The sequence below is a fragment of the Herpailurus yagouaroundi genome, unplaced genomic scaffold (genome assembly GCF_014898765.1).
Source record: "Herpailurus yagouaroundi ecotype Mexico unplaced genomic scaffold, PumYag 164, whole genome shotgun sequence".
In the NCBI taxonomy this organism is placed as follows: Eukaryota; Metazoa; Chordata; class Mammalia; order Carnivora; family Felidae; genus Herpailurus; species Herpailurus yagouaroundi.
Genome location: NW_024412405.1, coordinates 39,789,089 through 39,809,757, shown reverse-complemented (window position 1 = coordinate 39,809,757; position 20,669 = coordinate 39,789,089). Strand labels below are relative to the sequence as shown.

The 20,669-nt window shown below is 36.5% G+C and overlaps 1 pseudogene; it reads left to right on the top strand.

Annotated features, from left to right (window-relative positions):
• The first annotated feature begins 15,965 nt into the window (after positions 1-15,965).
• Positions 15,966-20,669, top strand: part of LOC121037903 (tRNA selenocysteine 1-associated protein 1-like) — a 6,164-nt pseudogene continuing 1,460 nt past the window's right edge.

Here is a 20,669-nt window from a genome sequence, read left to right as displayed (position 1 = left end):
AAAGAAACTTCCTCACCTTGAAACATTATTTTCAAAATACTTTCAAGACGCATCTTCTTAAAGGAGAGAAATTGAATATTTTCCCATAAAATGAAGGACAAAACTAATATATTCATAATTACACTCCTATGGCAAGAAGAAAGAACTACAGTTATAAAAATATGAAAGTATGATCAAAACTCATTAGTAGCTGATGTTATAACATACATAGAAATATCAAAACAGTTTCCAAACATCATTAAAATTAATAAGTGAATTTATGAAGGGGTTGGGTTGCTGGATAGTCAATAAGCAATTATCAATTCTTTTTTTATATATATGCATCCAACATTTGGGATTTTACATTGAAATACAATTCCATTTGCAATACCACAAAATTTAAATACCTAGGAATAAACCTAATGAAGAATGTGGAAAATAACTACATTGAAAACTACAAAATATTCCTGAGGAAAATGGGAAGAGAGCTTAAAGAATGGAGACCAATACCATATTTATTCTTTGGAAGACTTAATATTTTTAAGAAATCAGTTTTCTTAAAATTTTTTATATATTAGGTGTAATCCCAATAAAATTTTATGTGTTTGTGTAAATTGACAAACACTTGAAAATTTATATAGAAAGTGTAAGATCTAGAATGCCAATGCTATCTTGAATGATAAGCTTGGAGGACTCACACTATAAGAAATCAAGACTTTTTATAAGAATGTAGACATTGTTTTGTTGGCAAAAAGAAATGCAAAAATAAAGTAATGAAACAGAATAGAGAGTATAAAGATAAACATATATGTGGTCAATTAGTATTTGACAAGGTACCAGTGCAGATCACTCAAAAATGACTGCTGAATAAATGTTGATTGAACAATTACATACCTAAATGGAAAAATAAAAAATTTGACCTATACTTCACATCTCCTAGATAGGAGTGGGTTCTAGATGGATTATAGAAATAAAATTTAAATATAAACAAACATCTAGAAAAAGAGCAGGAGGATATATTTATAACTTTGGGTAAAAAAAAGTTTCAAAAAAAAACTTTCAGAAATAGACCATTAAAGTATTGATCATAAAATAATTATTTGAATTTTTTAGTTAAAATTTTTAATTAATTTTTTAATTAGAAGGTTTTTTTTTTAATTAAAAGTTTCTATACATCAAAGGATAGCAGTAAGAGAGTGAAAAGCCAAATCACAGAAATCTAAAAAGATACTCATGGAGTTCTGGGAGGATGGTGGCGTAGGAGGACGCTGGGCTCAGCGTGTCCTGCGGATCACTTAGATTCCACCCACACCTGCCTAAATAACCCAGAAAATCGCCAGAAGACTAGCAGAATGGATTCTCCGGGGCAAAGTGTAGACAAGAGACCCACAGAAGAGGGTAGGAAGGACGGAGAGGTGGTGCTCGCTACACAGACTGGCAAGAGGGAGCCAGGGCAGAGGGGCAGTCTGCCAGCCAAGCAGAGCCCCTGAGTCTGGCTTGCAAAAATGGAGGGACCAGACGGAGTGTGTTCGGACAGCAAGCAGGATTTAACATCTGGAAGGTTATAAGTTAACAGATCTGCTCGGAGAACGGGAGGGCTTGAGGACAATTGGAGGGAGAGTTGTTGAGCCCCAGACAACGGAGAGCAGCTTGGCGGGTAACAAAGGCGCTCGCCAACACCATCTCCCTCGCCCATCCCCCAGCCAAAATCCCACAGGGAACCAGTTCCTGTCAGGGAACTTGCTTCCACCACGCGAACCCAAGGCTGTGCTTCTGCAGATCCTTCCCTCCAGCGGGTCTGACTCCCTCCCAGTGCCCCAGGGCCCCTTCCAAAGCGGATCTCTGAAGGAAAAGCAAGCTGAGCCTGCCCCTCCCGCCCCTGTGCACCTTGCCAATCCACCACAGCTAATAGGCCAGATCCCCAGCACCACAAGCCTGGCAGTGTGCAAGTAGCCCAGATGGCCATATCACCCAACACTGAATCCCGCCCCTAGGAGAGGGGAAGAGAAGGCACACACCAGTCTGACCCCAGTGGTGGGCCGGGGGCAGACATCAGGTCTGACTGTGGCCCCGCCCACCAACACAAGTTGTTCAAGACAGCACAGGGCAAGTGCCCCGCAGTTCCACACCCCTCCAGGGACTATCCAAAAGGACGAAATGGAGAATTCCCCTCAAAAAAAACATCCAGGAAATAATGACAGCTAACAAACTGATCAAAAACGATTTAAACATATAACAGAAAGTGAACTTAGAATATTAGTCATAAAATTAATCACTGGACTTGAAAACAGTATAAAGGACAGCACAGAATCTGTTGCTACAGAGATCAAGGGATTAAGGAACATCCAGGAGGAGCTAAAAAATGCTATTAATGAGCTGCAAAATAAAATGGAGACAAACAGCTTGGATTGAAGAGGCAGAGGAGAGAAGAGGTGAACTAGAAGAAAAAATAATGGAAAAAGAAGAAGCTAAGAAAAAGATAAAAAAAAACCCAGGAGTATGAGGGGAAAATTAGAGAATTAAGTGATGCACTAAAGAGAAATAATCAACGCATAATTGGTATTCCAGAGGAGGAAGAGAGAGGGAAAGGTGCTGAAGGTGTACTTGAAATCATAGCTGAGAACTTCCCTGAACTGGGGAAGGAAAAAGGCATTGAAATCCAAGAGGCACAGAGAACTCCCTTCAGACATAACTTGAATCGATCTTCTGCATGACATATCATAGTGAAACTGGGAAAATACAAGGATAAAGAGAAAATTCTGAAAGCAGCTAGGGATAAATGTGCTCTGACATATAAAGGGAGACTGATAAGACTCGTGATGGATCTCTCTACTGAAACTTGGCAGGCCAAAAAGAATGGCAGGAAATCTTCAATGTGATGAACAGATAAAATATGCAGCCGAGAATCCCCTATCCAGCAAATCTGTCATTTAGAATAGAAGGAGAGATAAAGGTCCTCCCAAACAAACAAAAACTGAAGGAATTCATCACTCCTAAACCAGCCCTGCAAGAGATCCTAAGGGGGATCCTGTGAGACAAAGTACCAGAGACATTGCTACAAGCATGAAACCTACAGACATCACAATGACTATAAACCCTATCTTTCTATAATAACACTGAACGTATATGGACTAAATGCTCCAACCAAAAGACATAGGGTATCAGAATGAAAAAAAAAAAGCAAGACTCATCTATTTGCTGTCTACAAGAGACTCATTTTAGACCTGAGGATACCTTCATATTATAAGTGAGGGAATGGAGAACTATTTACCATGCTACTGGAAGTCAAAAGAAAGCTGGAGTAGCCATACTTACATCAGACAAACTACACTTTAAATTAAAGGCTGTAACAAGGGATAAAGAGGGCATTATATAATAATTACAGGGTCTATCCATCAAGAAAAACTAACATTTATAAATGTCTATGTGCCAAATACGGGAGCACCCAAATTTATAAAACAATTACTCAGAAACATAAGCAACCTTATTGATAAGAATGTGGTAATTGCAGGCGACTTTAATACCCCACTTGCAACAATGGATAGACATCTAGACACATGGTCAATAAAGAAACAAGTTCCCTGAATGGTACATTGGATCAGATGGACTTGACAGATATATTTAGAACTCTGCATCCCAAAGCAACAGAATATACTTTCTTCTCGAGTGCACATGGAACATTGTCCAAGATAGATCACATACTGGGTCACAAAACAGCCCTTCATAAGTATACAAGAACTGAGATGATACCATGCATACTTTCAGACCACAATGCTATGAAGCTTGAAATCAACCACAGAAAAAAGTCTGGAAAACCTCCAAAAGCATGGAGGTTAAAGAACACCATACTAAAGAATGAATGGGTCAACCAGGCAATTAGAGAAGAAATTAAAAATATATGGAAACTAACAAAAATGAAAATACAGCAATCCAAACGCTTTGGGTGGGATGCAGTGAAGGCAGTCCTGAGAGGAAAATACATTGCAATCCAGGCCTATCTCAAGAAACAAGAAAAATCCCAAATACAAAATATAACAGCACACCTAAAGGAAATAGAAACAGAGCAGCAAAGTCACCCCAAACCCAGCAGAAGAAGAGAAATAATAAAGATCAGAGCAGAAATAAACAATATAGAATCTAAAAAAACTGTAGAGCAGATCAACGAAACCAAGAGTTGGTTTTTTGAAAAAATAAACAAGTTGATAAACCTCTAGCCAGGCTTCTCAAAAAGAAAAGGGAGATGATCCAAATAGATAAAATCATGAATGAAAATGGAATTATTACAACCAATCCCTCAGAGATACAACCATTATCAGGGAATACTATGAAAAATTATGTGCCAACAAATTGGACAGCCTGGAAGAAATGGACAAATTCCTAAACACCCACACACTTCCAAAACTCAAACAAGAGGAAATAGAAAGCTTGAACAGACCCATAACAGGCGAAGAAGTTGAATCAGTTATCAAAAATCTCCCAACAAATAAGAGTCCAGGACCAGATGGCTTCCCTGGAGAATTCTACCACACGTTTAGGGCAGAGATAATACCTATCCTTCTCAAGTTATTCCAAAAAATAGAAAGGGAAGGAAAACTTCCAGACTCCTTCTATGAAGCCAGTATTACTTTGATTCCTAAACCAGACAGAGACCCAGTAAAAAAAGAGAACTACAGGCCAATATCCTTCATGAATATGGATACAAAAATTCTCAATAAGATACTAGCAAATCGAATTCAACAGCATATAAAAAGAATTATTCACCATGATCAAGTGGGATTCATTCCTGGGATGCAGGGCTGGTTCACATTCACAAATCAATCAATGTGATAGATCATATTAATAAAAGAAAAGATAAGAACCATATGGTCCTGTCTATCGATGCATAAAAGGCATTTGACAAAACTCAACAACCTTTCTTAATAAAAACCCTCGAGAAAGTCGGGATAGAAAGATATACTTAAAGATCATAAAAGCCATTTATGAAAAGCCCACAGCTAATATCATCCTCAATGGGGAAAAACTGAGAGCTTTTCCCCTGAGATCAGGAACATGACAGGTATGCCCACTCTCACCGCTGTTGTTTAACATAGTGTTGGAAGTCCTAGCATCAGCAATCAGACAACAAAAGGAAATCAAAGGCATCAAAATTGGCAGAGATGAAGTCAGGCATTCACTTTTTGCAGATGACATGATATTATACATGGAAAATCTGATAGACTCCACCAAAAGTCTGCTAGAACTGACACATGAATTCAGAAAAGTGGCAGGATACAAAATCAATGTACAGAAATCAGTTGTATTCTTATACACTAATAATGAAACAACAGAAAGACAAATAAAGAAACTGATCCCAGTCACAATTGCACCAAGAAGCATAAGATACCTAGGAATAAATCTAACCAAAGATGTACAAGATCTATATGCTGAAAACTATAGAAAGCTTATGAAGGAAATTTAAGAAGATATAAAGAAATGGAAAAACATTCCATGCTCATGCATTGGAAGAATAAATATTGTCAAAATGTCAATACTATCCAAAGCTATCTATACATTCAATGCAATCCCAGTCAAAATTGCACCAGCATTCTTCTCGAAACCAGAACAAGCAATCATAAAATTCATATGGAACCACAAAAGGCCCCGAATAGCCAAAGTAATTTTGAAGAAGAAGACCAAAGCAGGAGGCATCACAATCCCAGACTTTAGCCTCTACTACAAAGCTGTCATCATCAAGACAGCATGGTATTGGCACAAAAACAGACACATAGACCAATGGAATAGAATAGAAACCCCAGAATTAGACCCACAAAAGTATGGCCAACTCATCTTTGACAAAACAGGAAAGAACATCCAATGGAAAAAAGACATTCTCTTTAACAAATGGTGCTGGGGGAACTGGACAGCAACATGCAGAAGAGTGAAAGTAGACTACTTTCTCACACCATTCACAAAAATAAACTCAAAACGGATAAAGGACCTGAATGTGAGACAGGAAACCATCAAAACCCTAGAGAAGAAAGCAGGAAAAGACCTCTCTGACCTCAGTCGTAGCAATTTCTTACTTGACACATCCCCAAAGGTAAGGGAATTAAAAGCAAAAATGAACTACTGGGACCTCATGAAGATAAAAAGCTTCTGCACAGCAAAGGAAACAATCAAAACTAAAAGGCAACCAAAGGAATGGGAAAAGATATTTGCAAATGACATATCAGACAAAGGGCTAGTATCCAAAATCTATAAAGAGCTCACCAAACTCCATACCTAAAAAACAAATAATCCAGTGAAGAAATGGGCAGACAACATGAATAGACACTTCTCTAAATAAGACATCCGGATGGCCAACAGGCACATGAAAAGATGCTCAACGTCGCTCCTCATCAGGGAAATACAAATCAAAACCACACTCAGAAATCACCTCACGCCAGTCAGAGTGGCCAAAATGAACAAATCAGGAGACTATAGATGCTGGCGAGGATGTGGAGAAATGGGAACCCTCTTGCACTGTTGGTGGGAATGCAAACTGGTACAACCACTTTGGAAAACAGTGTGGAGGTTCCTCAAAAAACCTATTAAAAATAGACCTACCCTATGACCCAGCAGTAGCAATGCTAGGAATTTACGCAAGGGATACAGGAGCACTGATGTATAGGGGCACTTGTACCCCAATGTTTATAGCAGCACTCTCAACAATAGACAAATGGTGGAAAGAGCCTAAAAGTCCATCAACTGATGAATGGATAAAGAAATTGTGGTTTATATACACAATGGAGTACTACGTGGCAATGAGAAAGAATGAAATACGGCCCTTTGTAGCAACATGGATGGAACTGGAGAGTGTGATGCTAAGTGAAATAAGCCATACAGAGAAAGACAGATACCATATGTGTTCACTCTTATGTGGATCCTGAGAAACTTAACAGAAACCCATGTGGGAGGGGAAGAAAAAAAAAAGGAGGTTAGAGTGGGAGAGAGCCAAAGCATAAGAGACTCTTAAAAACTGAGAACAAACTGAGGGTTGATGGGGGTGGGGGGAGGGGAGGGTAGGTGATGGGCATTGAAGAGGGCATCTTTTGGGATGAGCATTGGGTGTTGTATGGAAACCAATTTGACAATGAATTTCATATATTAAAATATATAAATAAATAAATAAATAAATAAATAAATAAATAAGTATAATAAAAAAAGATATTCACAATGTATAACTGATAAAGGATATATTGTCATATCCAGGATATAAAAATAATTCCCACAAAAAGAAAAAAAAAGGGAATCTAATTTTTACAGCTGGTCAAAAACCAGACAAGGCACTTTATAGCAGATGATACACCTATGTTTAACAAGCGTAAGAAAAGGTGCTTAACTCCATCATGCCTTGGGGAAATGGAAATTAAAACAAGGAGATACCACTTCACACACCTCCAAAGAGGAAACTCAAAAATTTTGTCTGTCAATATAAAGTACTGTAAGATGGAATGCAACTACAACTGTCAGTCAATGCTAAAGGAAGTTAAATTGACAGACACTTTGGAAAACTCACTATCTTTGAAAGTAAAATATAGGCCTAGCCTATGACCCATCAATTTTCCTTGCAAGTACCCCAAGAGAAATGAGTATATGTGGCCACAAAAAAGATATGCGTAAGAATGTAAATACAAATTTCATTTGTAATTTCTCAAAACCATCACATCACAATTATACAAGTCAATGAATAAGCATTTTATTTGTTAAATGAAATATACGTAGAAAAATGAAAGGAAATTACTGATAAATATAATGCATGGAAAAAAATCTTATAGACCAAATTTCAAGAAAAGAAGCTAACTTCACAAGATTACATACATTATGACTGCATTTACATGAAATGTTAGAAAAGGCAAACCAAATCAAAAGTGACAGAGTAGTAGTAACAATGAAGATGGCAGATATTGACTGGGACAGGATACTAGTTAAACTTGCATTTGTCTAAAAATTTAATAGATAATACCTTTTACACTGGGGTAACATTCTTTGACTCTATCACTCAGTTCACTTTATGCACTTTCATTTTTTTTTAATGTTTATTTATTTTTGAGACAGAGGGAGACAGGGCGCGAGTGGGGGAGGAGCAGAGAGAGAGGGAGACACAGAATCTGAAACAGGCTCCTGGCTCTGAGCTGTCAGCACAGAGCCTGATGCGGGGCTCAAACCCCTAGCCATGAGATCATGACCTGAGCCTAAGTCGGTCGCTTAACCAACTCAACCACCCAGGCGCCCTGACTTTATGCACTTTAAAATGTGTGTCTTACCATACAAATAAGTAAAACAAAAGAGGAAGAAAGGAAATACAAGAACGTAACTGACACATTGCCAGCAAAAAACATATAACGTTTGGTATTTCTTTTGTGATCTTCCTTTGGTTTAGGCACTAATTATTATAATGAGATATGTGTTATCTTGACTCTTTGTCTTTACTTAGACTTCTGGTAGGCAGTCCTTCCTTCTTTCCTCCCCACATACAAAGACAGAATGGTTTTTGCCAGGAGAGGGCTTTAGTAAACTCAAAAAACAATGAGACAATAGGATGAAAGCTGCTATACCTCAATATTAAGCTGATTATATGCATTTTGGCCTAACATTTCAAGAAAGGCTACACCAAGAATCAGTTCTGAATAAGAATTGGTAAACAGAATAATGTTTGATAGTTTACTTTGTTTTCGGCAGGGTCTGCAGCCCAAGATAGATTTTGTAGTGCAAAGTGAGTTGATTTCCATGTGAACCATAGAGACCTATGTGTGAGGTTAATTTCAATTCTTGTTGACAGGCTTAGGTAGAAATGGAAAACTTTTCACACCACTTTCAGTAATTGCAAAGCCAACAAGGATCTGGAAAGATTAAATTCTCTAGAGGCATTTCTCTACATCTAGTCGCATTTGGCTATGGATATGTTAATTTTATAAACTCCAAAAAGCATGAAGGTAATAAAAATTCCTGTACCAAAAATACTCTGTCTCCAGGAATAAAGGATGCTCAGGGCATCAAAAAGGACCTGGTGATGGTTAGTCATATGATTGGATGACATACGCCTAAGAACTATGTCCAAATGGTAAACAAAACAAAACAATAATAACAATAGCAACAAAAAAGAGACAACTAAGAAATGCTAAAAGGAACCATCATTCTTATTTCTCTTGTATGACTTTTCTCAATTTACAGTATAATGTATGATCCAGATTTCCAATATATTTGCTAGAGAGATTCATTCATTGCAAAACTCAAGATTATTTATTTGCTTATATATCCAATTTATTTCTTAAAACCCAGTTGGGTCAGCAAAAAATACGACATTTAGATTTCCATTTACCTGAATTTTTATCTATTTTGTTAATCTACTTTGTTAATGGATACAAGAAAGTTATTCTTTTACTTATCACCTGAAAAATATAACAGAGGATATAACTAGAAAAGTGGATATGGGAACCTGGAATGGAAAGGAGAAGCCTGGCATGAAGATGTACCTTTTTTTCAGTAATCACAGAATTATAATTATAGTTGATAGACAGAAAGCCCAAAGAAAATGTTCAAAGTAAGGAAAGAGAAGCCTTGACAGAGCACGAATGGGGGAGGGGCAGAGAGAGAGGGAGACACAGAATCCGAAGCAGATTTCAGGCTCAGAGCTGTCAGCACAGAGCCCAACACAGGGCTCGAACCCACAAACCGTGAGATCATGACCTGAGCTGAGATCATGACCGGAGCTGAAGTTGGATGCTCAACCGACTGAGCCACCCAGGTACCCCTGATCATAGGATTGTTTAAATCTGAAAACTGTGAGCCTTTGTTTTTTGCTCGTTTTGATGAAAATATTGCGTTATTTTGTTGTTTTATTCATTTTCACATGTATTTTAAATGCTTATGGGGCATCGCAAAACTTTTTGTTTTAAAATAATTGTAGGGGATCCTGGATGGCTCAGTGAGTTAAGTGTCCGACTTCAGCTCAGGTCATGATCTAGAGGTTGGTGAGTTAGAGACCCTCATCAGCTTTGTGCTGACAGCTTAGAGTCTGGAGCCTGCTTCAGATTCTGTGTTTCCCTCTATCTCTGCCCCTCCCCTGCTCACACTTTGTCTCTCAAAAATAAATAAACATTAAAAAAGAATTAAAAAAAATAATTGCAAATTCACATGAAACTGTAAAAAGGTAGTACATGTTTCATGTAACCTTCACTCAGTTTCTTCCAATAGTAACATCTTGCATAATTGTAGTTCTGGAAATTAATACTGATATTTTCTACCAATCTTATTCACAAATCGTAGGTTTTACATCGACTCAATTGTTTGTATGTGTGTGTATTTAATTCTATACAATTTTATCACATGTGTACATTCATGAAACTGTCACTGTAGTAAACATACCCAACAGCTCCATCACTGGATCCCATGTGCCACCCTTTCATAATCATGTCTACCTCCCTCCCTCTTCTCTTCTTTAATCCCTGTGAACAACCAATCTGGTCTCCACTGCTATAATTTTATCATTTTAAATTGTTATACAAAGAAACTGTTACCTTCTGAGATTGACTTTTTTTAAACCAGTATTTTGTTTTCTTGATTTCCCCTTATTATTTTTATGTTTATGATTCCATTGGTTTTAAAATCTTATCTTTTTTATTTCATCCCTTCTACTTGATTTGCGTTTTTGTTCCTTCTTTTATTGTTTGTTGAAGCTGGAGGTTAAATATTGAATTTTTAATGTAAATATTTTTAATGTAAATCTTTTCAATGTAATTTTTAATGTAATCTATTTTAATGTAAGAATTTGATGCTGTAAATATTCTTTTCAACATTAAATTGCATCACATATATTTTTGACATTACATTTTCATTTTTTCTGTGAATATTTTATTTCCTTTCACAGTTAGTCGTTGATAGATTATTTAGAAGTGTTTAATTGCCAAATATTAGAGATTTTACTGATGTGTTTTATTGATTTCTAGTTTGATTCCATTATGGGTAAAAATGTACTTTATTTTATTCTATTTCTTTAAAATTTGTTGAATTTGTTGTGGTTTATATTATTTCTAAGGATATGGAGTATTTTAACTTTTTTTCTAATGTATTCTGCTTTTTAGGTAGAGTGTTCTATATATGTCAATTAAATCATGTTGGTTGATAATGTTGCTCAGATCTTCTATATTTTTGCTGATTTCCTCTGTCATAATTCTATGATTGGTGAGAGTAGGATATGTACGCCTCCATTATACTTGTAGATTTGTGTATTGCTTCTTCCAACTCTATTAGTTTTTGCTTCATATATTTTGAGGCTCTGTTGTTTGCTGCTTACTCACTTCAGATTATTATGTGTTCCTGATGGATTGATCTTTTTATTATTATGTAATGTCCCTTTATGCTTATAGTGATTTTCTTTGTTCTGAAGTCTACTTTATCTGATATTATTATAATCACTTATGTTTTTCCTTTGCAATTAATGTTTTTTCATGATATATCATTTTCATCCTTTTATGTTAAACCTACATACGTTGCTGCATTTGAATTGATCTAAGCAGCAAGGTAATGTGCTTGTGGCAGCTTTTGTCAGCTTGGCTTTTGGTTGATGTGTCTTGGTGGTACACTTGGGCATGTGAGAACACCCAGTGAAGCCTGATAGAGGAATTAGCTTAACTAGGCCAGCTTCTTTTGCAAGGTTGGGACTCAAGATGCTGAGCCTTCAGCTTTTGGTAGATGAGTTATAAGAGGCCCTGCCTGAATGTCGTTCCTCCAGTCCTGGGGTTCCTAACTAGCGTGTCTTTCTCCTATTTTTCAGAATACTTTTGTGGCTGCCCCTTGCATTAGTTCAATGGTTTACTGAGATACTTGGTTGTGGGAAGGTGAATGATGGGAGGAATAGATAACTCTATGCCAACTTGTCCAGACTGGCTGTTTAGTTACTATGATCTAAAGTGTTAGTGTTTAAATGATTGAGCACCTACTATATGGTCATTACTCCACATATATTTGTACTTTACCTTGGCTTATATATTTTATATCACAATAATATTTTTGCTAGTTTTGAAAGCATATTACATATTTTGACACTTGTTATTCTAAAACAGGGATAATTCCCTTTACATTCTGTATTATAATAGTTACTAAATGATATTCTTAATTATTTAGGTAACAGTGCAGGCTTCATATGCTTTCATAGGCAAAGTAACCAATACCTTATATCTTTTTCATTTAAAAATCTGTAACTTCACATTCACTTATTATACATATCTTATCTTCCAAACATATATCCAACTAAATTATGCCCTAATATACTGCATTTAAATTGCATTGTATCAAACTCTGCTGTTTTTATATTACAATTACTCAGTAATTTTATTGATAAAATATAGTTTCTGGGTACTCTTTGCACTTTCTGGATATTTAGAATTCTGGGTCATAAGATTGTCCTCTATGTAACTTCTGAATCAATTTGATGATCTGTTTATGCCTGGATTTATTACCTAATAGATGTCTGTGTAGTTAGAGACCCATATGAATACTGTATCCTGTTGCTTAAAATGCCTTTCAGGTAATCAATTATAACTTAGACTAAAAGACTTTGAATTTAGAAGATAATTTAACAAATACTTGTGTTTTTCACATTATATTGAGGATTCTAAAAAAAAGTTTATGTAGCTGACTCTATGGTCACTATTCCACATACATTTTTGTTATTACTAATAATTTAACATAATACCACCAAACAACTTCAGATATTCAGCTACCACATTTTAAAAACATCAATAATATATTTTATTTAAAATATAGTAAAATTTAAATTTATGCTAATTTTATTTTATGTTTTTATTTTCCACTATCATAATGAAATTGTGTGAGACAGGAATATAGATTTTCAAAAGTTATTCAGAATTAGTGAGGAAACCAACTTGAAAACCACTGTTAGGTATATTGTATCCTAAAAATAATTAGCTAAGGAGTCTACTATGGTTTTTCACATTGATAAAAATATCCTAAACATAGCATTGAGATCAAATGGGAGAAAAATAATATGATGAAGTAATAATATTACTAATATTATTATAAAAATAATTTATATTATTTATTATAAATTTATATTGCAAATTATGTATTATTTGCAACATAATAAATGGAATATACAATAAATGGGAGGAGATTTATACAAGAAGGAACAAAGTGCAAGTCTGTGGAGATTAAAATAAGTATGTTTAGGAAAATATTCAGCAGAATCTGCTTAGAATGCGTTTGATTTATTGTTTTTGACAGGCAGTGTGAGGATTATAGCTGAATAATTATATGCTATGGAGGCTATCAAGAAAGTTTAATGCCAGATGACTAATAATATAAATTAATGTTATATTTAAATGTCATATCACATACTTAAAATTTATAAAATTTACTAAACTTTATAATTAAGAATTAGAGAATGATTTATATAGTCTATCAAGAAAGATATGAACACATGATAATATTTTTTTAAATATTAATCTGGGACATTAGCAAGATGGCAAATAAGAAACCTAAGACTCTCCTTCCTTCCATGGAGACAATACATAGACCACTTCTTGTGAAAAAAAAAATCAGAATCTAATTAAAGGACTCCAATATACCCCAGATAAGTGTAAAACCAGCTTCACTGAGCTGGTAGGAAAGTCCGTGGCCCCTCCCTGCTCACCATAGCCCCTCCCCAGAGCACAGTACCATGTGACCAGGAAGAAACTTCTACCTCCCAATCTAACCCTGAGGTGGGAAAGAGAATACTAGACCATACAATAACCTGATGTTTCTAGGAACCACCTGAGGGACCGGTTTCTGTTTCACCTGTTTCAGAGTGTGGATGGGATCTATTTAGCATGCTCTAAATGCCTGGAGGTGATTGAAAAGTAAAAAAGGGGGACAAAAAAAAAAAAAAAAAAAAAAGATCTGGGCAGCATATTGCTGCTCCAGCAGACCTGCAATAGAGCAGACAAGCTGATAAAGCCTGAGGGCCTCTCCTCCCAGCAGGAAAGCGAAGGATGGAGCATATGTCAAATGTTCCAGCTTTTCAGGGGACTGCTTAAGGGACTAGGTTTTGGCTAACCTGAATTTGGCATTGATGGGACTCAGAGTAATCCAGATACCTGGGGGCTACTGAGAGTTGGGTAGTGTGCTGTGTGCCCCTGCTTTGGAGTACAGTCGACAAACATTAGAGGGAGCAAGAGATCATAAGGTCTAGAAAGGAAAGGAGGGAGGGAAGGAAAAGAAGAGAAAGGAGAGGAGAGAGAGAGAGAGAGAAGAAAGAAAGACAAGAAAAGACAAGGAAGGGAAGGGAAGGGAAGGGAAGGGAAGGGAAGGGAAGGAAAGGAAAGGAAAGGAAAGGAAAGGAAAGGAAAGGAAAGGAAAGGAAAGGAAAGGAAAGGAAAGGAGAGATCAGCCAATCCTTCTAATCAAGAATCTACATGCACAAGCTCAGAGAAGACACATCTACAGTTTGAGGGGTCCCCAGAATCTCTAGTTAAACTGAATGGTAAAGGTATTTCCCTGTACCAAGCCAGTGGCTATTTTTTCAAATACATAGATACCAACAAAAAATTACAAGGAATGTGAAGAAAAAAAAAAAGGGAAACGGCCCTATCAAAAGTAAAACATAAATTACCTAAAATCAATCTTAAATAAACAGATATATAACAGATATATATTTGTTATCTGAAAAATAATTCAAAATAACCATCATAAAGATGCTCAACAGGCCTGTGTAAACAATGAATAAATCAAATGAAAATTTCAACAAAGAGATGGAAAATATAAAAAAGAACCAGTAAGTTTCTGGAACTGGTAAGGAGATTGAATCAGTAATCCAAAATCCCCCAACGAATAAAAGCCCAAGGACAGATGGCTTCACTAATGAATTCTACCAAACATTTAAAGAAGCATTATTAGCACCAGTTCTTCTCAACTGCTTCCAAAAAAAAAGAAGGGAAAAATTTCTGCAAGTTCAACTCATCCCAGGGAGACAACTAGATAACACCTCTGTCAGCATGAATAACCCAGGAAATGACTCAAAGACTGGTAGAACAAACTCCACAACTAAAGGCAAGGAAGAGGTCATATCAAAGGAGGTAGGAAGTGTGAAGACACTATCTGGAAGCAAAACAGGCAGAGGGCATCTACAGTGGGGAGGGAACCAGTAGTGTGGAGAAGGGCAGAAAACTAATTTTCACACCAGGAAGCCCATGAGGTGGGAGGACTAATCTCCATAAGATATGCCTTGGAAAGTGAGAGGGGCCAGATTTCATTAGTTCTTAAAACCAGTAGGACTTAAAGCCTGGAAATTTCAAAATTGGTGGATGGGACTCTGGGAGAGCTGTGTGGATGTTAGGAAGTGGAATCTCTGCTCTTAAAAAGACAGCACAGGGGCGCCTGGGTGGCTTGGTTGGTTAAGCGCCGACTTCGGCTCAGGTCATGATCTCACGGTCTGTGAGTTCGAGCCCCGAGTCGGGCTCTGGGCTGACGGCTCAGAGCCTGGAGCCTGCTTCAGATTCTGTGTCTCCCTCTTTCTCTGTCCCTCCCCTGTTCATGCTCTGTCTCTCTCTGTCTCAAAAATAAATAAACGTTAAAAAAAAAAAAAAAAAGACAGCACAACAAACAGCCAGTGTAGATACAGCATAGAACCAGCAGTATGAAAAACTTTGGGAGCAGATGGCAAGGAGAGTGATTTGCTCATCCCAAAGCATGGCCTGGAGAGACAGGGATCATAGGGAAACCCCTCCAGAAACAAAGGAGATAGCAGGTGCCATTTCCCCTCCCCATTCCCCAGCATAAACAATAGCTACCTGTGGGAATCAGCATGGAGCCCACACTCCTTACCTAACTTGCTTGTACCAAGCCTGGTCCCCTATCTACACTTCAGCACATCCATCCTTCCAAGTCACATGTGGGTGAGTCCCAGTACTTTGGGCCCCTTCCCCAGAAAACCGACACAAACCCTGCAACACCACATTTCCTGACCCATGTATTTTGCAGGACCTCAGTTCCGGAAGTGGTGGGTGCAACTCTCCTTTTGCAAGCAGACCACTGCATACCTTGATACCCACAATAGGTGAAGAAACTCAGAAGACAACTGGCCTGAGGGAAAAAGAGGCCAAGACTCAATAGCACAGCACACACCACTCACATAGGAGACACTCCCAGAAACCCAGGTCTTGGAGAAAAGGAGACACTGCACTGCAGGGCACTACAAGACCTCTTTATAAGGCTGTTATCTTTAAGGGCAAGAAAATTAGCTGACTTTCCTAACACAGAGAAATATACAGAAACAGAAAAAGGAAGTTAGACAAAAAGAGGAGAGAGAGAGAAACATCTTCCAAATGAAAGGATAGGTCCAAACCGCAGCAAGAAACCAGAGTGAAACAGGTAAAAGTAATATGACTTATAAAGAATTTAAAGTAATAATCATAAAAATATTCACTGGACTAGAGAAAAGGATGGAGGACATCAGTGAGACCCTTAGCACAGAGATGAAAAGAACCAATCAGAGATCAAGAACACAATAAATGAAATTCCATCATTTTACTCCATCAAGGGTAATAATATTTGCATTATAGGGATCTTAGAAGAAGAAGAGAAACATAATAGGGCAGAAATATATGTGAAAAATAATAGGTGAAAATTTCCCCAATCTTGAGAAAGAAACCAAGATCTATATCCAAATATGTATGGCCAACTAATCTTCAACAAAGCAGGAAAATTCTTTCCAATGGTTCTGGGAAAACTGGACAGCGACATGTAGAAGAATAAACCTGGACCATTTTCTTACACCATACAAAAAAAATGGATGAAAGACCTAAATGTAATATAGGAAACCATCAGAATTCTAGAGGATAAAAGAGGCAACAACCTCTTTGACATCAGCCACAATAACTTCTTACTAGAAATGTCTCCCAAGGCAAGGGAAACAAAAGCAAAATGAACTATTGGGACCTCATCAAGATAAGTTTCTGCACAGTGAAGAAAACAATCAACAAAATAAAAGGCAAGCAATGGAATGGGAGAAGATATTTGCAAATGACATATCAGATAAAGGATTAATATCCAAAATCTATAAAAAAATTATCAAACTCAACACCCCAAAAATAAGTAATCCAGGGAAAAAATGGACAAAAAACATGAACAGACACTTTTTGAAAGAAGACATCCAGATGGCTAACAGGCACATGAAAAGGTGTTCAGCTTCACTCATCATCAGGGAAATACAAATCAAAACCATAATGAGAAACTACCTCACACCTGTCAAAATGGTTAAAATGAATAACTCAGGAAATAACAAATGTTGGCAAGGATATGGAGAAAGTGGAGCACTTTTGCATTGCTTGTGGGAATACAAACTGGTGCAGCCACTCCAGAAAACAGTATGGACTTTCCTTAAATAATTAAAAATAGAGCTACCCTATGACCCAACAATTGCACTACTAGGTATTTACCCAAAGGATACAAAGATGTTGATTTTAGGAGCACATGCACCCCAATGCTTATAGCAGCACTATCAATAATAGCCAAATGTCCATCGAATGATGAATGGGTAAAGAAGTTATGGTATATATTACAATGTAGTATTACTCAGTGATCAAAAAAATGAAATCTTGCCATTTGCAAGAACATGGATGAAACTAGAGTGTATTATGCTAAGCGAAATAAGTCAGTCAGAGAAAGATAAATATCATATGATTTCATTCATATGTGGAATTTAAGAAACAAAACAGAACATAGGGGAAGGAAAGGAAAGATAAAATAAGATAAAAACAGAGAGGGAGGCAAACTATAAGAGACTCTTAAATACAGAGAATAAACTGAGGGTTGCCAGAGGGGTGTTGGTGGAGGGATGGGCTAAATGGGTGATGGGCATTAAAGAGGACACTTGTCAGGATGAGCACTAGGTGTTTGATGAATCACTAAATTCTTTTCCTGAAGCCATTATTGCACTACATGTTAACCAATTTGGACTTAAATAAAATATAAATAAACAAACAAACAAACAAACAAACAAACAAAGTAAAAGGAATTTTGGTGGGAAAAATATGACACTATATACATAAATTCTAGGAGTGAGAGGAGTAAAACTTGTGTCTAAACTTAAGTGACCATCAACGTACATAGAGTGCTATATGCAGAAGATGTTATGTACAAACCTAACCACAATTCAAAACCAGTAATAGATAAGCAAAGAATAAACAGAAATTAATCCAAGTGTATCTCTAACGAAAGCCAACAAACCATGGAAGAAAGCAAGAGAAGAAAGGATCAGAGAAAATGTATAGAAACAAGAAGAAAACTTGCAGCCACTTTGGAAAACACTGTGGAGTTTCCTCAAAAGTTAAAATTGGAACTATCCCATGACTGAACAATTGTACTACTAGGTATTTATCCAAGAGATGCACAAATATTGGTTTGAGGTGGCACACTGCCCTGATGTTTATAGCTGCACTACCAACCACAGCCAAATTATGGAAGGATCCCAAATTTCCATCAATTGATGAATGGATAAAGAAGAGGTTGTGTATACAGACAATATTTCTCAGCCTTCAAAAAGAATGAAATCATGTAATATGCAATGATGTGGGTGGAGCTAGAGTGTATCATGCTGTGTGAAACCAGTCAGTCAGAGAAAGACAAATGCCATATGATTTCATACGTATGTGGAAAGTAAGAAACAAAACAAATGAATGTGGGGAAAGGAGATGAGAGAGAGAGAGAAACCATAAGAGACTTTTAAATTTTTTTTAACATTTATTTATTCTTGAGAGAGACAGAGAGAGAGAGAGAGAGAGAGCAGCAGAGGGGGTGGCAGAAAGAGAAGGAGACACAGAATCCAAAGCAGGCTCTAGGCTCTGAACTGTCAGCACAGAGCCCGATGTGGGGCTTGAACCCACAACCACAAGATCATGACCTGAGCCAAAGTTGGACTCTTAAACAACTGAGCCACCCAGGAACCCCACATCATAAGATACTTCTTAATTATAGAGAACAAACTGAGAGTTGCTACAGGAGAGGTGGGCAGGGGATAGGCTAAGTGGGTGATGGGTATTAAGAAGGGCACTTGTTGTGATAAGCACTTACATATAAGTGATGAATTGCTAAATTCTGCCCCTGAAATCAGTATTACCCTATATATTAACTAACTAGAATTCAAATAAAAACTTGAAACAAAAATAAATCAATCAACCAATTAATGATTTAAAAAGAGAAAAAGAAAACACAATGGTCCAAAATCTTTGGGATGCAGCAAAAGTGGTTCTAAGAGGGAAGTTTATACAAACACAGGCCTACCTGAAGAAGGAAGAAAAATCTCAAATAAGGAACTTAACCTTGTACCTAAACGAGTTAGAAAAGAAAGTCCCAAACCCAGAAAAAGGAAGGATGTAATTAAGATTAGGTCAGAAATAAATGATATAAACAGTGAAAAACAAACAAGCAAGCAAAAAACAAAAACAATAGAACAAGTTAATGAAACCGGGATCTGGTCTTTGAAAAATTCAACAAAATTAATAAAGCTGTATCAAAACTCATTAGAGAGAGAGAGAGAGAGAGAGAGAGAAATTACCCAAATAAACAAAATTACTAATGAAAGAGGAAATAACAACCAATACCACAGAAATACAAGCAATTTTAGGAGAATATTATGCCAACAAATTGGACAACTAGAAGAAATGAATAAATTCCTACAAAAATATAGCCTACCAACACTAGAGCAGGAAGTAATAGAAGAATTTGAACAGACCAGTTACTAGCAATGAAATTGAATCTGTAATAAAAAAATCTCCCAGTGAACAAAAGTCAGACGGCTTCACAGGCAAATTCTACCAAATAATGAAAAAAGAATCAATGCTCATTTTTTTAAGTGATTCAAAAAAAATACAAGAGGAAGGAATGCATTCAAATTTATTCTATAAGACTATTATTACCCTGATACCAAAACCAGATAAAGGCACCACAAAAAAAAAAAAAAAAAGAGAGAGAGAGAGAGAGAGAGAGAGATCCATTGGCTGGTGTCTCTCATGGATATAAATGCAAAAGTTCTCAACAAAATATTAGCAAACTGAATCCAACAATATATAGTTAAAAAATCATATACCACAATAAATTGAGATTTATTCCCGGGATGCAAGAGTGGTTTAATATTCTCATAACAACCATAGTGATAATCACATCAAAAAGAAAAAGGACAAAACCACATGATCATTTCAGCAGATATAGCAAACACTTTTGACAAAGAACAACATCCATTCATGATAGAAACCTGGGATATTACTCAGCCATTGAAAAGAATGAAAACTTGCCACTTGCAGCAACATGGATAGAGATAGAAAGTATAATGCTTATTGAAGTAAGTCAGTCAGAGAAAGACAAATGCCATGTGATCTCACTCATGTGGATTTTGAGGAACAAAAACAGTAAAGGAAAAGAAAAGAGAGACAAACCAAGAAACAGACTCTGAACTACAGAGAACAAACTAATGGCTTCCAGAGGGGAGGAGGCTGGGAGACCGGGGTTGATGGGACATGGGGATTGAAGAGTACTCTTATCCCGATGAAAAATAAAATGAAAACAACAAAAAATAAAAATAAAATATGAAATAAAATAATAAAATAAAGTAAAATTAAATTAAATTTAAATTAAATTAAATTAAATTAAATTAAATTAAATTAAATTAAATTAAA